Raw genomic sequence first — 24066 nt, forward strand, 5'->3', positions numbered from 1 at the left:
CGGGACAGTTCATAGATCCTTCTTGTGAATTGTGGTCTTCCTGAGCCTTAAGGTTGGATAGTGTTGTTGTGAATGTTGTGTAGCTGCAGATCAGGTTGTGTAAACTACTGTAGTACTACTTGTGAATGTTGCTACTACTTGTGAATTTGTCATGTGTGAATTTAGGCCATGTTAAAGAGTCTGATCTTCTATGAAATAAATTCATATGCAAGTTTTTTGAACATTTGAAGTGTGAGAATGTCTGAAGAAAGCAAATAGAATAATTATACGTTTGCGTCCATTTGTTCTGATTGCTAGTTAAATTTAGCATTCATTCGACATTCAATGCAGATTTGATGGAAGTGACCATGGGTGACGTCGACGACCAGATGGTGTTGATGATCGACAAGCAAGCTGGAAAGTGGGAAGCCATGGAGCAGGAACAACATGTGTGGAATGCTATCGATGAGCAAAGGAAGTAAGTATCTGGTCCTCCTATGTTTCCCCGTGACATTACTTGTATTCTTTGATTTTTTTTGCCCCCCTATGCTTGCGTTACAGATTAGATGGGCAGAAGGAAAAACGAAGGCATAAGGCGACAAAAAGAAAGGCTGGAAGAGAAGAGGAAAGAGAAGAGGAAAGAGAAGAGAGAAGAGAAGAGGAAGAAGCAAGAGAAGAAGGGGGAAAACTAGGAGGAGGAGTTGCAGGGGAAGAGGAAACATGCTCGTTCGATGAACTATTCTAAATTTGTTCAAGAAGCTACAAGAGAGGAGCTATAGGTTATTCTTTTCGGATTCCTCTATTAAACCTCACTCTATAACACAAATATGCTTCTATACCTTCTTGAAATTGATAGCATGTTCTGAATTTCGGTGTTTTATTATCTAGATACGAGATTCTCCGCCTATGACACATAGTCAAAGAGCGGCCAGATCTCCATTGGTAAGTTCACCGGTGGCAAACACGTGGAGATCTTCCCGTGGGCTTCTAGCAAGAGTTGCAGCCTCAAAAAGGGGCAGGTCTCCCTCAATGGGGATTGATAGTTCCCCTTTGGAGAACAGAGAAAAATCCGTCCGTGAGATCACCCTCTATCTTAGGATCCCCTTCTCTGATGACCACTCCATTTGGAGGTTCAAAAATTAATCATCCACGTGGTGAGTTGGCTTTGTTTTTTCTCTCTTGTAATTACACTTCTATGTAATTACAAGTTTAAAATGTTCTTGTGAGTTGACATTTTTTTGCTTGCCAATTAAGAGTCCACAAGACATGAAGACTAACTTCTGCTGTTTGGAGAGATTTTGAACCAATTTATCGTCATAAGATAATGCTCAGTGCAAGCACTATCATGAAGTGTTTCAAGCCGGACGAGATGTTGGCACAAGTGGTGTAAGAAGGCACTTGGCTGCTTGCGAAAAAAGGTCAGATTTACACCTCTTTGTTGAGAAGATGAAGTCCTCGGTTTCATCTCCTGATGCCTCTATGCTTAAGCAATGGAACTTTGATCAAGAAACATCTAGAGATTTTCTTGCCAGAATGATAGTAATGCATGAGTTGCCTTTCTCAAGAGTTGAGTATAGTGGTTTTAGAGACTTTGTGAAAGTTTGAATTCCTTTGTTCAAAAATGTTTCTAGAAATACTATTAAAGAGGAGTGCATGAAACACTATAATTTAGAGAGGTTAGTGTTCTCTGAACATTTGAAGAAATACAGTGGTAGAGTTGCTTTAACAGCGGACATGTGGACATCTAATCAGACTTTGTCCTATCTATGCACCACTTGCCATTTGATCACCAACAAATGGATTTTGCAAAAGAGGATCTTCAGTTTTTTTATGGTGGAGACTCCACATAACGGAGTAACAATGTTTAGTGTTTTATTAAAGAGTTTGCAAGATTGTAATATTGAGGACAAAGTCTTTAGTATGACATTAGATAATGCATCAGTTAATGGTACAATGGTCAATCATCTAAGAAAAATATGAACAGCAAGCATATGTTGCCTATTAAAGGTCAATTACTTCATATCCGTTGTGCATGCCATGTGATAAACTTGATTGTCCAAGATGGGTTGAGAACGATGAAAGGTGTGATATATGATATCAAAGAGTGTGTGAAGTACATTAAGAGTTCTCCCTCTCGGTTTGGCAAGTTCAAAGAAGTAGTTGCACAAGTTGGTATCTCTTGCAAACTCCCCTCGGCTGATGTGCCAACACGTTGGAACTCCACCTATGTTATGTTGGAGTCAGTGCTCCCCTTTCGAAGAGCCTTTCATGCTTTGGTGCAAAAGGACACGGATTATTTGTTTTGTCCGTCCTCGGGAGAGTGGAAAAATGTTGAAACCGTTTGTGCTATGTTAAAAGTTTTTCACACAGCCACAAATGTACTTTCTGCTTCAAGTTATTATACCTCAAAATTGTACTTTCATCAAATCTGGAATGTGTGGTTATTGCTACAGAAGGAAGCATCAACAAAGGATGAATTTATTCGAGCAATGGTTGGAGAGATGCAAAAAAAAGTTTGATAAGTATTGGATGTGATCATATTTGCCAAACTGTATAGTTGTGATCCTTGATCCACTATTTAAATTTTTCTTCATCGAGTTTCAACTAAAACAAGCTTTTGGTCCAGATGTAGAAAAACACTTGGTTGCAGTGAAAGGAGCTCTTGATAGCCTTTTCAAAGAATATTCTTCACAAATGACAGATGCATTGGATGAGTCAACACCTGGACAAAAATTTGATGAGGTTGTGAATGAAGAGAATGATCCGTCGGCAGATTGGGACCAACACTTGAAAAAGAAGCAACGCGAAACTGCTAGCGAGCTTGCCAGATACTTAGAAGAAGACACATTCAGTCGCACGGATGATTTCAACATTCTTCAATGGCGGCATCTTCACTCATCTAAGTTGATGAGGACATCAATACCATTGTTACACCCACAGCCCCTACTGTTACATATACTGGACCAATTACTAGAGCTCGCGCACGCCAATTAAATTACCAGGTACTTTCGTTTCTTGGTAATGATTCTAATGTTCATGAGATTATGATGCTGCCTAAATTGGATACATTTGTTTTGCTTACAAATGAAGGGCCTAGCTTGGAGAAGGATGAACATTGGAGCAAGAACACGCATGGAGTTGATGGCATGCGCAAGGGGATCAAGAACGGAGTTACAAGTGATGATTTCAGGACTTTGAAGCCGCCATAAGGAGTGCATGAAGCCTTGGACGAAATATACAAGATGCCACTTCATAATATTCGTCCATAGGCTATTCTAGGTGCTGCGTCACCTTATTAATGGGCCAGGCCCATGTAATTTCGAAATACTTAAATATAGGCTATTTTTAGAGTCCGTATGTGTGGGGAAACAAGAGTTAGGGTTGGTTTTGGACCCCACTCTCAAGGGCCACGAAATCCCCCCCCCCCTCTTCCTCCATATATACAGCCCTTAGGGCGTCGTTTAGACTTTGGGTTTTGTTTAGATTAAAAGTTCGCCATAGCTGCAACTTCTCGTACTTCGTTTGTGTCCAACGACCAGACCAAGACGTCACAGAACCCCACCTTGATCAATAAAGCTTTCATCTTATATTCGCAATATCCAGATTGCAATCTCAGTTTCTTGCTTGTTCTTCGTTTGCTCGCAGGAAACATACCCTCGTGGTCAGGCTGATCGTGCTCCGGCGTGGTCAATAACCCCTCGGAAGTTGGTTTAGCGATTGCTAAGGCGCGACGTCTCGCACGTTCGTAGTCGGATCGTCAAGGTCGACTCCCACAGAAAATGATAGCCACCATCTCATCAAAACATCGGGACACCTTTGCCTCTATCAAGTGGTATCAGATTTCCAGGTTGCTCGGTGAGATTTTACAGTTTTTCGTAGATTAGATCGAGTCTGTTCTTCATACCTACAGTCCACGAAAAAGCCACAAAAAAATTAGGGTTAGTTCATCATATCCGAACCAATCTGAGCCTTTGCATAATCTTTTTAGGGTTTTTGCTTTGTTGAATTTGCAGTTGCATCGTCGTGTCAAGTTGCTGGTCTTAGAGTCTAGTCTTTTAGAGTTTCAAGTTCTGGTCATAAGTTGTCACGCCGCCGCCGCACCATCATCATCGCCCATCTACCACCATTGCTTATCCGCCACCGCTCTGAATCCGTATCCATATACCACCACCAATCTGTATCCATATACCACCACCGCTACCATATACCACCACCGCTACCATATACCACAACCATATATCCACCACCAATCCGAGTTCTTCTCATATTAGGTTTGTTCTTGAGATCAAACTAAATTCCGATTCGTGTTTCCTTGCCGCGTAGGTCTCGAAAAAAAAGAGTCTGGAGACCCCCGGGCAGTTTTTAGGCCAAAATTTTCACGGGCAAAAATATTTTTCCCTATCCTATTTTTAGGCTTTTCCGAGTCTTTTGAGCCACGTGCCATCATAGTGATTTTTTGTCGCACTTTTTCATCGTCGCTGCCCTGATTTCCGAAAAAAAAGTGAAAAACAAAATTGCGTGCCCATCCTATCAGTTTGACGAGGGAAGAGTTTTGAGACACTCGCCATTATAGTGATTTTTCGCAAAAAAAGAGGAGCGCAAAAAAAAGCGAAAAAAAGAGTTCCAGAGTGTGCTTTTCCCTTATTTGCGTGCAGCGCCGTGATTTTGTTAGTGTTCTAGGCTCGCGTCTCTAGCACGGTCTAGCCTAGGACCAGCACAGTACCGTCGTTGAGCGTTTATTCAACTTTGCATCTCTGAATTAATTATTGCTGACCCTCTTTGCTACGATACTATAAGCCTTCCCAGCTCCACATACATATATGTCGTGCGTTTGACTTTCCCTGGCAATCGCTCTATCCAAGCTTTTGAGAGTTTTGACTACAACGGTTGCCGATCACCACCTGCTGCTGGGTAAGAACTGGTAACAATTTGAGATTTGCTTGACGGATTTGTGAAACCCGCCACCACCACCACTTGTTAGTAGTCTGTAGGATCATATTCTTGTGTGTTTCTATTGCTGCTAACCATGCCAGGATCACAAGCCAACGAGACTGACTGGGAGAACTTGACAAACAAGGAGCTTCATGATAAGTTTCAGCAAATGATGAGTGGACAGGTGCAAGATGTGCTAAACAGATTTGAAGAGGCCATGGAGAAGATAGATGGCATGGAGAAGACGTTTGAAACAAAGCTCGATAACAAGTTTGCTGAATTGCTTTCGCGTTTTCCACCACCACCACCGGCTGCTCCTGCCGCACCTCTGCAACAACAGCAACAACACCGACTACCTCCACGTCGGGAAACAGCCCTCCGCTAAGCGAGCCGTGTCCCTCTTCAGCCGGGCCAAACTGCCGGTGCTGCTGTTGCTACTTCTGTGGCTCCTACTGCTGATGTGGAGGAGGATGATTATGTGGGAGATTATGAGGACGAGGTTGATCAAAATCAGAACTACGTGCCACCACCAACACAACAACCACCAGGTCGTCCACATGCAAATAATGGCAATGGTAGGGCTCACCCTCAGGTACGAGATCATGACCATCTCCCTAAACTAAAATTGAATATTCCACCATTTGAGGGTAGATATTGTTCCTGATATATATCTTACTTGGGAGTTAGAAACTGAACAACGATTTACATGTTTACAATATCCCGAGGAGAGACGTGTTCCTGCTGCTGTTTGTGCATTCACTAGTTTTGCATGTGTTTGGTGGTCTGAGCATTGTAGATTATATCCTATTCCGGCTACTTGGGCTGCTTTGAAAACTGCTATGCGTACTCGTTGGGTTCCACCATATTATCAACGTGAATTACTTCAAAAATTGCAGCGCTTAAGACAGGGAAAAAATTCTGTAGAAGAATATTATCAGGAATTACAAACTGGCATGATTAGATGTGGCATTGTTGAGGAGAATGAAGCTATGCTTGCATGTTTTATGGGTGGATTAAATAGAGAGATTCAGACGATTCTAGAGTATAAGGAGTATACTAATATCACTCGTTTATTCCATCTTGCTTGTAAAGCTGAACATGAAGTGCAGGATCGACAGGCATTGGCACGGACTAACTTTTCTGCAGGTCGACCTTCATCATGGACACCACGTGCATCATCTACTTCCACACGTTCTGCTACACCGGCGCCTCCGTCGGCTGCCACCTCCAACCGTGATACAATAAAGCAGGCACAATCACCACTATCTGCCAAGAGCACACCTTCTGGGCCTGCAAAGAGCTCTTCTTCATCCATGGCATCAACAGGGCAAACACATGATATTATTTGTCGACGTTGCAAGGGTGGAGGTCATTATGCGAGAGAATGCCCATCTAAGCGTGTGATGATTGTTACTGAGGATGGTGGGTATGAGTCCGCTAGTGACTATAATGAGGAGACTTTGGCTCTTATTACACGTGACGAACACGGTGGAGACGATTCTGATCATGAGACGCAATACATGGCTCTTGAAGATGCTGACAGGTATGAATGTTTAGTTGCTCAACGTGTTTTGAGTGTGCAGGTTACACAAGCTGAGCAAAATCAGAGGCATAATTTGTTCCATACAAAGGGAGTTGTGAAGGAACGTTCTGTTCGCGTGATCATAGATGGAGGGAGTTGCAACAACTTGGCTAGCATGGAGATGGTGGAGAAGCTATCTCTCACCACAAGACCACATCCACATCCTTACTACATCCAATGGTTCAACAACAGCGGCAAGGTTAAGGTAACACGTACTGTTCGTGTGCATTTTAGTATCTCTACATATGCTGATTATGTTGATTGTGATGTGGTACCTATGCAAGCATGTTCCTTATTTCTTGGTAGACCATGGCAATTTGATAAAAATTCTGTACACCATGGTAGAAACAATCAGTATACTCTTGTTCATAAAGATAAAAATATTACTTTGCTTCCTGTGACTCCTGATTCCATTTTGAAAGATGATATTAATAGAGCTAATAAAGCAAAACATGAGACAAATAAGAGTGAAAATCAGATTGTGGCAAAAGAATTTGAGCACCAAATGAAGCCTAATAATAAACCATCTACTGTTGTTTCTGAAATTAAATTGAAAAGTGCATGTTTACTTGCCACCAAATCTGATATTGATGAGCTAGATTTTAGCAAATCTGTTTGCTATGCTTTTGTGTGCAAAGAGGCATTATTTTCATTCGAGGACGTGCCTTCCTCTTTGCCCCCTGCTGTCACTAACATTTTGCAGGAGTTCGCTGACGTCTTTCCACAAGACGTGCCACCGGATTACCACCTATTCGAGGGATTGAGCATCAAATTGACTTAATTCCCGGTGCTTCGCTACCCAACCGTGCACCATACCGTACCAATCCAGAGGAGACAAAGGAGATTATGCGTCAAGTACAGGAGCTGCTCGACAAAGGTTATATACGTGAATCTCTTAGTCCTTGTGTTGTTTCTATTATACTAGTGCCTAAAAAGGATGGTATGTCGCGTATGTGTGGTGATTGTAGAGGCATTAATAATATTACTATTCGTTATCGTCATCCTATTCCTAGGCTTGATGATATGCTTGATGAATTGAGTGGCTCTACAATATTCTCCAAAGTTGATTTGCATAGTGGATACCATCAAATTCGTATGAAATTGGGAGATGAATGGAAAACAACATTTAAAACTAAGTTTGGTTTATATGAGTGGTTAGTCATGCCTTTTGGGTTAACTAATGCGCCTAGTACTTTTATGAGATTAATGAACGAAGTTTTACGTGCTTTCATTGGACGATTTGTGGTAGTCTATTTTGATGATATACTGATTTATAGCAAATCTTTGGAAGCACATTTGGAACATTTACGTGCTGTTTTTATCGCTCTACGTGATGCACGTTTGTTTGGTAACCTTGGGAAGTGCACCTTTTGCACCGACCGAGTATCTTTTCTTGGCTATGTTGTTACTCCACAGGGAATTGAAGTTGATAAAGCCAAGATTGAAGCTATTGAGAGTTGGCCGCAGCCCAAAACGGACACACAAGTGAGGAGTTTCCTTGGCCTCGCTGGTTTCTATAGGCGTTTTGTGAGAGATTTCAGCACCATTGTTGCACCTCTCAACGAGCTTACAAAGAAGGATGTGCCTTTTGTTTGGGGTACCGCACAGGAAGACGCCTTCACGGTATTGAAAGATAAGTTGACACATGCTCCTTTACTCCAACTTCCTGATTTTAATAAGACTTTTGAGCTTGAATGTGATGCTAGTGGAATTGGATTAGGAGGTGTGTTATTACAAGATGGCAAACCTGTTGCATACTTTTCTGAAAAATTGAGTGGGCCCAGTCTGAACTATTCTACTTATGATAAAGAATTATATGCTCTTGTTCGGACTTTAGAAACATGGCAACATTATTTGTGGCCCAAAGAATTTGTTATACATTCTGATCATGAATCTTTGAAACACATTAAAAGTCAAGCAAAACTGAACCATAGACATGCTAAATGGGTTGAATTCATTGAGACTTTCCCTTATGTCATTAAACACAAGAAGGGTAAAGAAAATGTTATTGTTGATGCATTGTCTCGTTGTTATACTATGCTTTCACAACTTGACTTTAAAATATTTGGTTTGGAGACCATCAAAGATCAATATGTGCATGATGCTGAATTTAAAGATATATTGCAGAATTGTAAAGAAGGTAGAACATGGAACAAGTTCGTCGTTAATGATGGATTTGTGTTTCGTTCTAACAAGCTATGCATTCCAGCTAGCTCCGTTCGTCTTTTGTTGTTGTAGGAGGCGCATGGAGGAGGACTAATGGGACACTTTGGCGTGAAGAAGACGTAGGATATACTTGCTACACATTTCTTTTGGCCAAAGATGAGACGGGATGTTGAGCGTTTTGTTGCTCGCTGCACTACATGTCAAAAAGCTAAGTCATGACTCAATCCTCATGGTTTATATATGCCTTTGCCTGTACCTAGTGTTCCTTGGGAGGATATATCTATGGATTTTGTTTTAGGTTTACCTCGAACAAAGAAGGGGAGGGATAGCATATTTGTTGTCGTGGATAGATTCTCGAAAATGGCACACTTTATACCATGTCATAAAAGCGATGATGCTGTTAATGTTGCTGATTTGTTCTTTCGTGAAATTATTCGCTTGCATGGTGTGCCAAATACTATTATTTCAGATCATGATACTAAATTTCTTAGCCACTTTTGGAGATGTTTATGGGCTAAGTTGGGGACTAAACTGCTTTTTAGTACTACTTGTCACCCCCAAACTGATGGACAAACTGAAGTAGTCAATAGAACATTGTCTACTCTGCTTAGGGCTGTTTTGAAGAATAATAAGAAAATGTGGGAAGAATGCTTGCCTCATATTGAATTTGCTTATAATCGTTCATTGCATTCTACTACTAAGATGTGCCCTTTTGAAATTTTGTATGGTTTCCTACCTCGTGCACCTATTGATTTGTTGCCTCTTCCATCTTCAGAGAAGGTTAATTTTGATGCTAAAGAACATTCTGAATTGATTTTAAAAATGCATGAGTTAACTAAGGAAAACATTGAGCGTATGAATGCTAAATATAAACTTGCTGGAGATAAGGGTAGGAAACATGTTGTGTTTGCACCTGGAGATCTTGTTTGGTTACATTTGCGTAAAGATAGATTTCCTAATCTGCGCAAATCAAAGCTAATTCCACGTGCTGATGGTCCTTTTAAGGTGTTAGAGAAAATAAATGATAATGCATATAAACTTGAGCTACCTGCAGATTTTGGGGTTAGTCCCACTTTTAACATTGCAGATTTGAAGCCTTATTTGGGTGAGGAAGATGAGCTTTCGTCGAGGACGACTTCATTTCAAGAAGGGGAGGATGATGAGGACATCAATACCATTGTTACACCCACAGCCCCTACCGTTACATATACTGGACCAATTACTAGAGCTCGCGCACGCCAATTAAATTACCAGGTACTTTCACTTCTTGGTAATGATTCTAATGTTCATGAGATTATGATACTGCCTAAATTGGATACATTTGTTTTGCTTACAAATGAAGGGCCTAGCTTGTAGAAGGATGAACATTGGAGCAAGAACACGCATGGAGTTGATGGCATGCGCAAGGGGATCAAGAACGGAGTTACAAGTGATGATTTCAGGACTTTGAAGCCGCCATAAGGAGTGCATGAAGCCTTGGACGAAATATACAAGATGCCACTTCATAATATTCGTCCATAGGCTATTCTAGGTGCTGCGTCACCTTATTAATGGGCCAGGCCCATGTAATTTCGAAATACTTAAGTATAGGCTATTTTTAGAGTCCGTATGTGTGGGGAAACAAGAGTTAGGGTTGGTTTTGGACCCCACCCTCAAGGGCCACGAAATCCCCCCCCCCTTCCTCCATATATACAGCCCTTAGGGCGTCGTTTAGACTTTGGGTTTTGTTTAGATTAAAAGTTCGCCATAGCTGCAACTTCTCGTACTTCGTTTGTGTCCAACGACTAGACCAAGATGTCACAGAACCCCACCTTGATCAATAAAGCTTTCATCTTATATTCGCAATATCCAGATTGCAATCTCAGTTTCTTGCTTGTTCTTCGTTTGCTCGCAGGAAACAGACCCTCGTGGTCAGGTTGATCGTGCTCCGGCATGGTCAATAACCCCTCGGAAGTTGGTTTAGCGATTGCTAAGGCGCGATGTCTCACACGTTCGTAGTCAGATCGTCAAGGTCGACTCCCACAGAAAACGATAGCCACCATCTCATCGAAACATCGGGACATCTTTGCCTCTATCAAAGTATCCCATCCTTTCTTGTATAGCTCGTGATGTTCTTGTTGTACAAGCTTCCGACGTACGTTAGAGTCGACTTTCAGTACCGGAAAGCGTTTGATCAATGATTAGAGAAGTAGATTGTGCAGCGAGGCAATGGAAGCCTTAATCTTCCTTCAAGATTGGTTTAGATGTAATGATAAGCATGCGAGTACTCCTGATCAAGGTCACTACTATTAACGGAGGTATGTGTGCACTACATAATATTGCTAATCAATTGTTCAATTGTAGCAAGCTTTGGGTAAATTTGGGGAGCATTTGAGTTAAATCTGGTTTATTTACGTCCATAGTTTCGAGTTGCGCTCTTAAAATAAATTGTGTATGCTGCTAACTTGTCTTTATTTACCATCGTTGCAATTATGATGTCAACATCTAGTATACACATTATGTTTTGAGTTAAACAAGGGTTTTGCTTTCCTCCTTTGCAATATAGATTAATAATCTTTTTAGGGAAGGGAAATACTCACTGGTATACATATCTTTATGTTAAGTATTGTCATTCAAAAATTCCACTTACTAGATATTTAATATCTTTTGTGAATTTTTGTAGATGCAGACTCGGGTTGAGCCATACACGGTAGGGCGGAAGACAGGAAGAGTTGCCGAGGTGGTAGATAGAAGCACAAAAGTTGTCAACTACAAATGAATAAATTCACTTGAGCTAATACATGCTGGATTCGTGGCGCAAGTTGTCGTTGCTTTGTGGATTTTGTTATTTCCTATACTGTGCATGCTACTCTGAATCTGCTACTTTGAATTTTAATTTTTATATGTCAATCTAAGTTGTAGAAAAATGTTGAATCTGGAGATTTAAAGTTGACATTTTCACTATATGTAGTACAGTAGTGTAAAGGCTGAATATGGAGAATCAGAGTTACCATTTGTTTAACCTTATTTGCTCTGTACTGAATGATCTGAAGGGCTACTGATTAGGCATGTACTAACTGCACTATGCAGTTTGCTTTGTAAATATATGGCACTATGTGGATACCACGTACGCCACAGAAGAAATAAGTGGACTATGACAGTCCCGCATAAGAAGTGGCGGTCAGAGCTGGTTAGTCCCACAATGTACACGAGTTGTCCATTTACATCTGGACAACCGGTATACCCGCTTATGAAGTTTCACAAAGAAATCATGTCCGTGGTAATCTGGGCAAAAATGACAAAATTGAAGCTAACACTATTTGGTGAATACTGTCATTATATCAACAACGGAAGCATCAACGACAGAAGCATCAAGGAAAACTAAGGAGTAGAGGAAAAAATGGAACTAACTCGTCTTCTTCCTCCTCATCAAGGGCAGAGATATCCCAATGTGCTTGACTTCTAGAGCTAGAAGCCTTCACCGGAGGAGAGGTCACCCGGGCACACTTCACTACCGACAGAGCCTGTGGCTGGGAGGCCTCTATTCTCTTTGTTGTCGGCGGAGCCTGTTACCGGAGAACCTGTTGTCGGGGAGCCTTAGTGCTGGTCTCTGTGCCGGCGCGTTCGCCTTCAGCCGGCTCAGCGTGCTTCGACTTTTTCTTGACAGATCTTCTTGAAGCTTTAGGTGTTGCGGCAATGTTCTTGGGAGCCGGAGGGACAGGGGGATCCTCTGCCTCTTCGTCCTCTGCTTCTCCTTCTTTGGAGTCGATGCCTGCCGCCCAGGAAGATTCAATGCTCCCTGAGGTTTTCACCCTATGGGTTATATAATCTAGCTCGTGGTCCTTTGTGGGGTGGATCAGATCTTTTTTCCTCCCTCTCGGGGGTCTCTACTAGCTCGTCATACAACTTGTCTTTGACGTCTTCCTCGGGTCTCTTTCGGTCGGCTAAAATGCCTTAGGCATTGCATGCCGGCATTATTGCCAAAATGGAGTCCCTCGCGATGTTATTGCACAATGGGAGCACCATATCCGGCAACTTGTGTGTGTGACCTTTGTTGAAGATCTTGCGGATGACGCAATAATGCTCCAGCACTGCGAAGTTGTTGCCAGATTGGGACGGAGCCGCCTCGTGTCTTCGGCATTCTTGTATTCCCAGGCTAGTCGAATTCTCCTCTGTAGTGGAGCTATCGAACGCTATAGGAAATCAACACCAATTGCTTCAAGAGTCAAGCCAGCAGCTAAGAGATCTTCTATCCGGCTTAGAGCGAGGTCGAACTCTTCGTCTCGGGGACCCACGTCTGACCAACGGGGACTCCTTTTGAGCTTCTCGGCGGCAGTGACACATTACTCCAGGAAGTCTTTTTGCTCGATCCAGCACCAATTTTCTCTCCATTCTGGCCATTTCTTATGCCAGGTTACCTCAAGATATTCATCCTTCCACGCGGACCTCAAAATCCATGTCACACTGCCAGAGATGGCATCGCCTTCTATCCGGGGCCAGTAAAAGTGACGGAACAGAGGAACATTGGGCACCACCTCTACGAAATTCTTACAGAGATGGGCGAAGACCGACATGCAGGTGACAACATTTGGATTGAAATTCAGAAGCCGAAACCCATACATCTGCATCAACTCATCAAAGAAATCCTGAAGGGGGGGACTAATCCACAGTAAAAGAATGGGGCGAAAAATGCAAACTTATCATCGTCAGCATGGTTGCTTGCAGGGAGCACTTCTACAGTTGTGATGCCCTGAGACCGACGCTCCAGTTGCCTTCCGTTTATTTTTGTTCTCACTAAGTGTTTTGCTTGTTGCATTCATTGTCGCATCATTCACATTGCATTGACACTTAGTGTCGTCATTCTTTTCAAAGTTTGCATCCGTTCGTAGTTGTCGGGTTCTCCCCGTTCTCTCCTTTGACCGTTTAGAGATCAGACACACTCGCACGCGCCCGCTGCACCTCCGAGATATTATTTTATAAGTGGGATAAAAAATTCTCGGAATGGGTTGAAAGTTGGCGTGTGGTCTTGTTATATTGTAGGTAGACCGCCTGACAAATTTCATTGCATTCGGGGCCTGTTTGATAGCCATTAAACTACAGTCGGATAAACGCCGGGCGTTTCATTGTTCTGAAACATGTTGCCAGGCCACTCTTATATTCTCTCCTCTCAGCCCAACCCACCTACACAGCTGATGTCTACTACACAACCTTCTTCTTGTAGACGCTGTTGAGCCTCCAAGTGTAGAGGTTTGTAGGACAGTAGCAAATTTCCCTCAAGTGGATGACCAGAGGCGGAGCCAGGATTTAGACATAGGGGGGCGAGAAAGATAACAATCATTTCTGAGACACAACACTAAAATATAGTCTCAACAGTAGAATTGATATGAATGGAAACATATGTTTAGTAATAACATGAGATTAAATTATCATGTAGAATAGGTTGCTCCTCAAGTGGATTTGCATTCTCAGTAATATTTGAGCTCAAAGCAATTGAGCTTGTAAATGAATCTATTTTCCATGAAATAATAAACAAGTGAAATTAGATATCTAAATTACAATCTTACCTAATTAGTAAATTAAATAATTGATTTGAAACGAATTGTACTTATTCACATGGATTACTATACACCATTGGTGTACCTTGATTCCTTGGAAGTCGATCTGTTGATGTGTGATGCCAATGTTGCACACCAGTACTCGTGACCTCTCTCTCTCATAGATTCAATTGCCCCGGCTTCCGGGAGTGTATTGCCTTCTGCCCTGTGCGGCTGTGCCCCAACCACAACGACGAAAGTAGTGAGAAGCGACGCCGCGATGCACGACGGCGCAAAAATGGACGGAGCGAGCAGACCTAGAAGCCACGAACGTAATCATCGGAAGGGTAGGGAATTAACTACTCGATCTAATGGCCGGATGTAATCCTATTTTACTGACACCTATACCTAGCGATCAAGCGATCCTTTGGGCATTTGGGCTGGGAATTGGCATGCTAGGTCATTAGTGCTAAATAGACATATAACTATGATAGATCAGCCACCGTATACATATACCTGTAGAAACTAACAAAACCTAATAGGGGGCGAGGCGATGGGGGGTGTCTGACCCCTGCTTGCACCCCTGTCTCCGCCCCTCTGGATGACCTAAGATTTATCAATCCATGGGAGGCGTAGGATGAAGATGGTGTCTCTCAAACAACCCTGCAACCAAATAACAAAGAGTCTCTTGTGTCCCCAACACACCCAATACAATGGTAAAATGTATAGGTGCACTAGTTCGGTGAAGAGATGGTGATACAAGTGCAATCTGGATGGTAGATATATGTTTTTGTAATCTATAAATATAAAAACAGCAAGGTAACTAATGATAAAAGTGAGCACAAACGGTATTGCAATGCTAGGAAACAAGGCCTAGGGTTCATACTTTCACTAGTGCAAGTTCTCTCAACAATAATAACATAATTGGATCATATAACTATCCCTCAACATGCAACAAAGAGTCACTACAAAGTCACTAATAGCGGAGAACAAACGAAGAGATTATTGTAGGGTACGAGACCACCTCAAAGTTATCCTTTATGGTCGATCTATTCAAGAGTCCGTAGTAAAATAACATGAAGCTATTCTTTCCGTTCAATCTATCATAGAGTTCGTACTAGAATAACACCTTAAGACACAAATCAACCAAAACCCTAATGTCACCTAGATACTCCAATGTCACCTCAAGTATCCGTGGGTATGATTATACGATATGCGTCACACAATCTCAGATTCATCTATTCAACCAACACAAAGAACTTCAAAGAGTGCCCCAAAGTTTCTACCGAAGAGTCAAGACGAAAACGTGTGCCAACCCCTATGCATAAGTTCATGAGGTCACGGAACTCGCAAGTTGATCACCAAAACATACATCAAGTGGATCACGTGATATCCCATTGTCACCATAGATAAGCACATGCAATACATACATCAAGTGTTCTCAAATCCTTAAAGACTCAATCCGATAAGATAACTTCAAAGGGAAAACTCAATTCATCACAAGAGAGTAGAGGGGGAGAAACATCATAAGATCCAAATATAATAGCAAAGCTCGCGATACATCAAGATCGTACCACTCAAGAACACGAGAGAGAGAGAGAGAGAGAGAGAGATCAAAGACATAGCTACAGGTACATACCCTCAGCCCCCAAGGGTGAACTACTCCCTCCTCGTCATGGAGAGCGCCGAGATGATGAAGATGGACACCGGAGAGGGATTCCCCCCTCCGGCAGAGTGTCGGAACGGGTCTAGATTGGTTTTCGCACTACAAAAAAATACACTTCCGTGATGATACGTGTTTGTCACAGTAGGTCACGTTTTATGTCATGCATGTACATCCATGACAAATTTATGACATAATCAAGATAGTCATACATGTGCTGTCGTAGAAGTGTTCCATGAAATTACCAAAATTATCATCACGAAAGTGTCCACTTCCATGACATAAATCGCACGTCACAGAAGTGCTTTCGTCAAGGGTGACCGACACGTGGCATCCACCATAACGGAACGCCGTTAAGCTATCAGGTCTGATTTTGGATCCGATAACCCGTTAACAGCCCAGACCAATGGGGATTTCCACGTGTAAAATCATCATTGGCCGGAGGAAACATGTGTTGCCTCACCGTTGGGACAGATGTCATCCACTCATTAGACAGGAGGCGCCTATGATAGGTCGACATGTGGCACGGCCCAACAGTGGCCCATTCCAATGAAAAAGGCCGGCCCAGTAAAAATCAGCAGGCTGTCCCATATAAGGCCTACTTGTGTCATGTCCATTTAAGCCCACGACCCATACAAGATGGGCCAATTCGGCCCGTCAACGGCCCGTTAAAGATTTGACACCATTGCAGTCCATCGTTAGTTCGAGCCCGTTAACAGCCCGCTATATATTTGGGCTCAATATCGGCCCGAAGAGATTTCGGCCTGTTGATAACCCACAAGTATAGGGGATCGCAACAGTTTTCGAGGGTAGAGTATTTAACCCAAATTTATTGATTCGACACAAGGGGAGCCAAAGAATATTCTCAAGTATTAGCAACTGAGTTGTCAATTCAACCACACCTGGAAACTTAGTATATGCAGCAAAGTGTTTACTAGCAAAGTAATATGATAGTGGTGGTAACGGCAACAAAAGTAAAGGCAGCAAAAGTAATGTTTTTGGTATTTTGTAGTGATTGTAACAGTAGCAGCAGGAAAATAAATAAGCGTAAACCAGTATATGGAAAACTCGTAGGCACCAGATCAGTGATGGATAATTATGTCGGATGCGGTTCATCATGTAACAGTCATAACATAGGGTGACACAGAACTAGCTCCAATTCATCAATGTAATGTAGGCATGTATTCCGTATATAGTCATACGTGCTTATGGAAAAAAACTTGCATGACATCTTTTGTCCTACCCTCCCGTGACAGCGGGGTCCTATTGGAAACTAAGGGATATTAAGGCCTCCTTTTAATAGAGAACTGGAACAAAGCATTAGCACATAGTGAATACATGAACTCCTCAAACTATGGTCATCACCGGGAGTGGTCCCGATTATTGTCACTTCGGGGTTGCCGGATCATAACACATAGTAGGTGACTATAGACTTGCAAGATAGGATCAATAACTCACATATATTCATGAAAACATAATAGGTTCAGATCTGAAATCATGGCACTCGGGCCCTAGTGACAAGCATTAAGCATAGCAAAGTCATAGCAACATCAATCTCAGAACATAGTGGATACTAGGGATCAAACCCTAACAAAACTAACTCGATTACATGGTGAATATCATCCAACCCATCACCGTCCAGCAAGCCTACGATGGAATTACTCACGCACGGCAGTGAGGATCATGAAATTGGTGATGGAGGATGGTTGATGATGACGACGGCGACGAATCCCCCTCTCCGGAGCCCCGAATGGACTCCAGATCAACCCTCCCGAGAGGTTTTAGGGCTTGGCGGCGGCTCCGTATCGTAAAACGTGATGATTTCTTTTTTCTGATTTTTTTTCTCTCCAAAAGCAAATATATAGAGTTGGAGTTGGCGTCGGAGGGTCAACAGGGGGCCCACGAGGTAGGGGGGCGCGCCCACCCCCCCACCCTCGTGGAAAGGGTGTGGGCCCCCTGGTCTTCATATTTGGCGAGGATTTTTTATTATTTTTTCTAAGGTATTCCGTGGAGTTTCAGGACTTTCCGAGAATATTTGCTTTCTGCACATAAAACAACACTAAGGTAATTCTGCTGAAAACAACGTCAGTCCAGGTTAGTTCCATTCAAATCATACAAGTTAGAGTCCAAAACAAGGGCAAAAGTGTTTGGAAAAGTAGATACGATGGAGACGTATCAACTCCCCCAAGCTTAAACCCTTGCTTGTCCTCAAGCAATTCAGTTGACAGACTGAAAGAAAGAAAGAGAAACTTTTAAAAACTCGGTTTGCTCTTGTTGTTGTAACTATGTCAAGCCAGCATTCAAGTTTTCAGCATAGATCATAACTAACCACATTTGCAATAATCCTCAAGTCTCACAATTACTCGTATCAATAGCATAATCAACTAGCAAGTCATAATAATAAATCTCGGATGACAACACTTTCTCAAAACAATCATAATATGATATAACAAGATGGTATCTCGCTAGCCCTTTCTGAGACCACAAAACATAAATGTAGAGCACCTTTAAAGATCAAGGACTGACTAGACATTGTAATTCATGGTAAAAGAGATCCAATCATAGTCACACCCAAGATAGATTAATAGTGATGAATGCAAATGATAGCTGTGCTCTCCAGCTAGTGCTCTTTAATAAGAGGGTGATGACTCAACATAAAAGTAAATGGATAGGCCCTTCGCAGAGGGAAGCAGGGATTTGTAGAGGTGCCAGAGCTCGGTTTTGAAATAGAGATAAATTGTATTTTGAGCGGTATACTTTCATTGTCAACGTAACAACTAAGAGATGGCGATATCTTCCATGCTAAACACATTATAGGCGGTTCCCAAACAGAATGGTAAAGTTTATACTCCCCCTCCACCAACAAGCATCAATCCATGGCTTGCTCGAAACAACGAGTGCCTCCAACATACATCAGGTCCCAGGGGGAGTTTTGTTTGCAATTAATTTTGATTTATTTTGCATAAAGCATGGGACTGGGCATCCCGGTGACCAGCCATTTTCTCGTGAGTGAGGAGCGGAGTCCACTCCTCTTGAGAATAACCCACCTAACACGGAAGATAAGGACAGCCTTTGTTGATACATGAGCTATTCGAGCATACAAAGCAGAATGTTTGTTTGAAGGTTTAGAGTTTGGCACATACAAATTTACTTGGAACGGCAGGTAAATACCGCATATAGGAAGGTATAGTGGACTCATCTGGAATAACTTTGGGGTTTAAGGGATTGGATGCACAAGCAGTATTCCTGCTTAGTACAGGTGAAGGCTAGCAAAAGACTGGGAAGCGACCAACTAGAGAGCGACAACAGCCATGTACATGCATTAAAATTAATAAACATTGGATGCAAGCATGAGTAGGATATAATCCACCATGAACATAAATATCATGAAGGCTATGTTGATTTTGTTTCAACTACATGCGTGAACATGAGCCAAGTCAAGTCACTTAAATCATTCAAAGGAGGATACCACCCCATCATACCACATCATAATCATCTCAATAGCATGTTGTCATACAAGGTAAATCATTATAACTCATAGCTAATCAAGCATGGCACAAGCAACTATGATCTCTAATTGTCATTGCAAACATGTTTATTCATAATAAGCTGAATCAAGAACGCGGGACTCATCATATTTACAAAAACAAAAGAGGTCGAGTTCATACCAGCTTTTCTCATCTCAGTTAGTCCATCATATATCATCATAATTGCCTTTCACTTGCACGACCGAACGGCGTGAATAATAATAAGAGTGCACATGCATTGGACTAAGCTGGAATCTGCGAGCATTGAATAAACAGGAGAAGACAAGGCAATATGGGCTATTGGTTAAATCCATTGTTGAGGAAATCGTTAACTGGTAGCTGCTCGGTTGGCTGGTGAGTAGGGGATTAATAGGCTAATCGGCAAGTTAATCGGCCATTCAATCAATTAATCGGATGATTTATCGGGTAATCGGCTACTCGGGGACCCTATGAGTAGGGATTAATCGGCAAGTTAACTTGTTAATCGGATGAATTCTTGAACAGGGGTTAAATCAACAATAATGCATATAAGAGCCACTTCAACAATTTAATTATGGTCTTCTCCTACTGACCCCCAAAGAAAAGAAAAGAAAATAAAACTATTTACACGGGAAAGCTCCCAACAAGCAAAAGAAGAACGGGAAATATTTTTGGGTTTTCTTTTTAATTATTACTACTACAGCAGAAAAATAAACTACTACTAATTTTTCTTCTTAAGGTTTAACAAACACACAAGAAGAAAACAGGAAAAAGAAAATAAACTAGCATGGATATTACAGTGAAAAAGTATGAGCACCGACATCTAGCAATGAGTGTGTGTGAACATAAATGTAATGTCGGTGAGAAATACGTACTCCCCCAAGCTTAGGCTTTTGGCCTAAGTTGGTCTATGGCCATGGCTGGCCTGGTGGATATCCATAATAATAGTTGTTGGGGTCGTACTGTGATGAAGAAGGATAGTTGGGATCATATTTTGATGAAGAAGAAGACTCTGACTGCCACTGGCTGACAGTCATCTCTGGATCCGAAGAATAAACAGATTGTTGTGGGGCTCATTTTGTGGTTCCTGTTCTAGCTCCTCAGTGGGTGCAGGGTTCCGGTAGGCGTGAATAGCCGTCAACGGAACAAGGTACGTGCGTGCAGTCAAATCAAACAAAGAAGGAGCAGGCAAGGTAATAGTCTCGGGATGATGTTTATTAAAGAACAATTGATATTTAAGCTCCCATGCCCTATTCTTAACAATAAAATCATGTGCTACCATAGTTTTATGATCTAGATAAACACGGGGCAGCACCTTTTCTTCCTTCTCAGCATGCCTAATAGGTATGTTAAAATGTGCGGCTAGGCGTGTAGCATAAATGCCTCCAAAGATGGGGCCCTTAGTATGGTTCATATTTAACCGTCTGGCAATAATACCGCCCATACTAAAAGTGTTATCACTGTATAAACCTTGGAGTAGAGTAATTATATCAGGGATACTAAGGTTTCCACAGTTTCCGCATCCAATTAAACAACGACTAGCAAATAATGCAAAGTAACGTAAAACAGGAAAATGTATGCTAGTGATTTGTGCATCGGAAACCTTCCTGGTTTCTCCTACAGTGATATTAATAAATCCCTCCACATCATCATGGTGTGATTCTTCTGTCTTGCCCTCAAAAGGGACTAAACAAATACGACAGAAATCAAAAGGTGACATCTCCTTATGCTCATCATATAAATGAAATTCCACCGTAGGCGGTGAGTTCTTAGGATGAAAATAAAAGTTTTGCACAAAGGTATTTGTGAGTAAGAGAGACTGATCGCATTGGTCGTGGAGGAAAGCGGTGAGGCCTGCGTTGTGAGCCAATTCATGAAAATCTTCATAGATACTGGCTGCTCTCAAGAAATCATCAGAAGGACATTCACACGCCCGAATCTCCGCGGTGCGCGACAAATTATACTTAGGCTTTAGTGCCTTTTCCTTCGAGCTTTGGCTCGATGAGCCCCTCAATAATCTCCTCATCATTTTCTGAAAAATTCTGAAATTTTTAGTAACTTCAAACAAAAGTGAACCAACTTCAATAAAACTGATAGCAACTACTCCTACAAGTGCCTAGAGCCTATATCAAGCATTAGAACTACTTGGAACCATATAAGTTTGACATGCAAGCTCAAGAACATGGTCACCTATGCAGCACAAATTTGCAAAGAATAAAGCACTAGAATAAAAACTAATTGGACCAATGGAGGAGTCACATACCAAGGAACAATCTCCCCAAGTAGTTTTGCGAGAGGTGCTTTGAGTAAGGAGATCGAAAATCACAGCAAAAGTGGCTAGAACTCGTGCTTGAGTTGGTTTTTCGGGTTTGTGTGAGTCAGAGGAAGAATATGGGTGCTAGGATAAGTGGAGGAGGGCCACCGTGGGCCCACAAGGCAGGGGGCGCGCCCTATGGGGGGGGGGCGCCCACCACCCTCATGGCCAGGTGGCAGCTCCTCCCGTGGTAATTTTTGCATAGTAAAGCCTCAAATATTCCCGAAAAAATCATATTAAATTGGCATGGCATTCTGAGGACTTTTATTTTCGGGATATTTTTATATTACACGGATAAGCCAGGAAACAAACAGAAAAAATACTATTTTTACTTTATTTCTACTAATTAATAGAAAATATAAAGAGGGTACAAAAGGTTGTGCTTCTAGTTTCATCCTTCTTATGCTCATCAAAAAGAATCCGCTAACAAGGTTGATCAGGTCTTCTTAACAAACTCATTCCGATAATCATGAAACCGGAGAAATTTCGAATAACACTAAGTTACCTCAACAGGGATATGCACATCCCCTATAATAAGTATATCATATTTCTTTTTGACCGTAGGAAGAGGAAATTTAAAACCTCCAATTATAATCGATGGAATTTTTCCAATGGAGTTGATACTATGAAGTTGAGGTTGTTTCCTCGGAAAGTGTACCGTATGCTCATTACCATTAACATGAAAAGTGACATTGCCTTTGTTGCAATCAATAACAGCCCCTGCAGTATTAAGAAAAGGTCTTCCAAGAATAGTAGACATAATATCATCCTTGGGAATATCAAGAATAACAAAGTCCGTTAAAATAGTAACGTTTGCAACCACAACGGGCACGTCCTCACAAATACCGACATGTATAGCAGTTGATTTATCAGCCATTTGCAAAGATATTTTAGTAGGTGTCAACTTATTCAAGTCAAGTCTACGATATAAAGAGAGAGGCATAACACTAACACCGGCTCCAAGATCACATAAAGCAGTTTAAATATAATTTCTTTTAATGGAGCAAGGTATAGTAGGTACTCCGGGATCTCCAAGTTTCTTTGGTATTCCACCCTTAAAAGTATAATTAGCAAGCATGGTGGAAATCTCAGCTTCCAGTATCTTTCTTTTATTAGTAATGATATCTTTCATATATTTAGCATAAGGATTTGTTTTGAGCACATCAGTCAATCGCATACGTAAAAAGATAGGTCTAATCATTTTAGCAAAGCGCTCAAAATCCTCATAATCCTTTTCTTGGATGGTTTCGGAGGAAAAGGCATGGGTTTCTGAACCCAGGGTTCCCTTACTTTACCATGTTTCCTAGCAACAAAGTCTCTGTTATCATAACGTTGATTCTTTGATTGTGGGCTATCAAGATCAACAGTAGGTTCAATTTCTACATCATTATCATTACTAGGTTGAGCATCATCATGAACATCATCATTAATATTTTCACTAGGTTCATGTTCATTACCGGATTGTGTTTCAGCATCAGACATAGAGATATCATTTGGATTATCAGGTGGTTCACCAATAGGTTTACTAGAAGTTTGCACAGTTCTATCATTTTTCTTTTTCTTCTTTTTAGAAGAACTAGGAACATCAATATTATTTCTTTGAGAATCTTGCTCGACTCTCTTAGGGTGGCCTTCAGGATACAAAGGTTCCTGAGTCATTCTACCAGTTCTAGTAGCCACTTTAACAACATAATCATTTTTCTTACTATTCATTTCATGGAGCAATTCTTTTTGAGCTTTAAGTACTTGTTCTACTTGAGTGGTAACCATAGAAGCATGTTTGCTAACAAGTTTAAGTTCACCTCTAATATTAGCCATATAATCACCCAAGTATTTAATTATATCGGAATCATATTTCAATTGTCTACCAAAATAAGCATTGAAATTTTCTTGTTTGACAATAAAGTTATCAAACTCATCAAAGCATTGCCTAGCAGACTTATGGTGAGGGATATCACCTTCATCAAATCTATAGAGAGAATTTACCTTTACTACCTGTGTCGGGATATCAGGATCATGAGGTTCTTCAGTAAATAAAGGATTAAGATCATATACTTCGTCAACAGGCGGTATATTAAGACCATGTATTTCTTCAATAGGAGGTAAATTCTTAACATCTTCAGCTTTAATACCTTTTTCTTTCATAGATTTCTTTGCCTCTTGCATATCTTCGAGACTGAGAAATAGAACACCTCTCTTCTTCAGAGTTGGTTTAGGAATAGGATCATTAATTGGAGCAGGAGCTGGCTCAGGAGGTGCCCAATTATTTTCATTTGTCAACATATTATTCAATAGAATTTCAGCTTCATCCGGTGTTCTTTCCCTGAAAAGAGAACCAGCACAACTATCCAGGTAATCTTTGGAAGCATCGGTTAATCCATTATAGAAGATATCAAGTATTTCATGTTTCT

This window comes from Triticum dicoccoides, chromosome 5A (assembly GCF_002162155.2).
Source record: "Triticum dicoccoides isolate Atlit2015 ecotype Zavitan chromosome 5A, WEW_v2.0, whole genome shotgun sequence".
In the NCBI taxonomy this organism is placed as follows: domain Eukaryota; kingdom Viridiplantae; phylum Streptophyta; class Magnoliopsida; order Poales; family Poaceae; genus Triticum; species Triticum dicoccoides.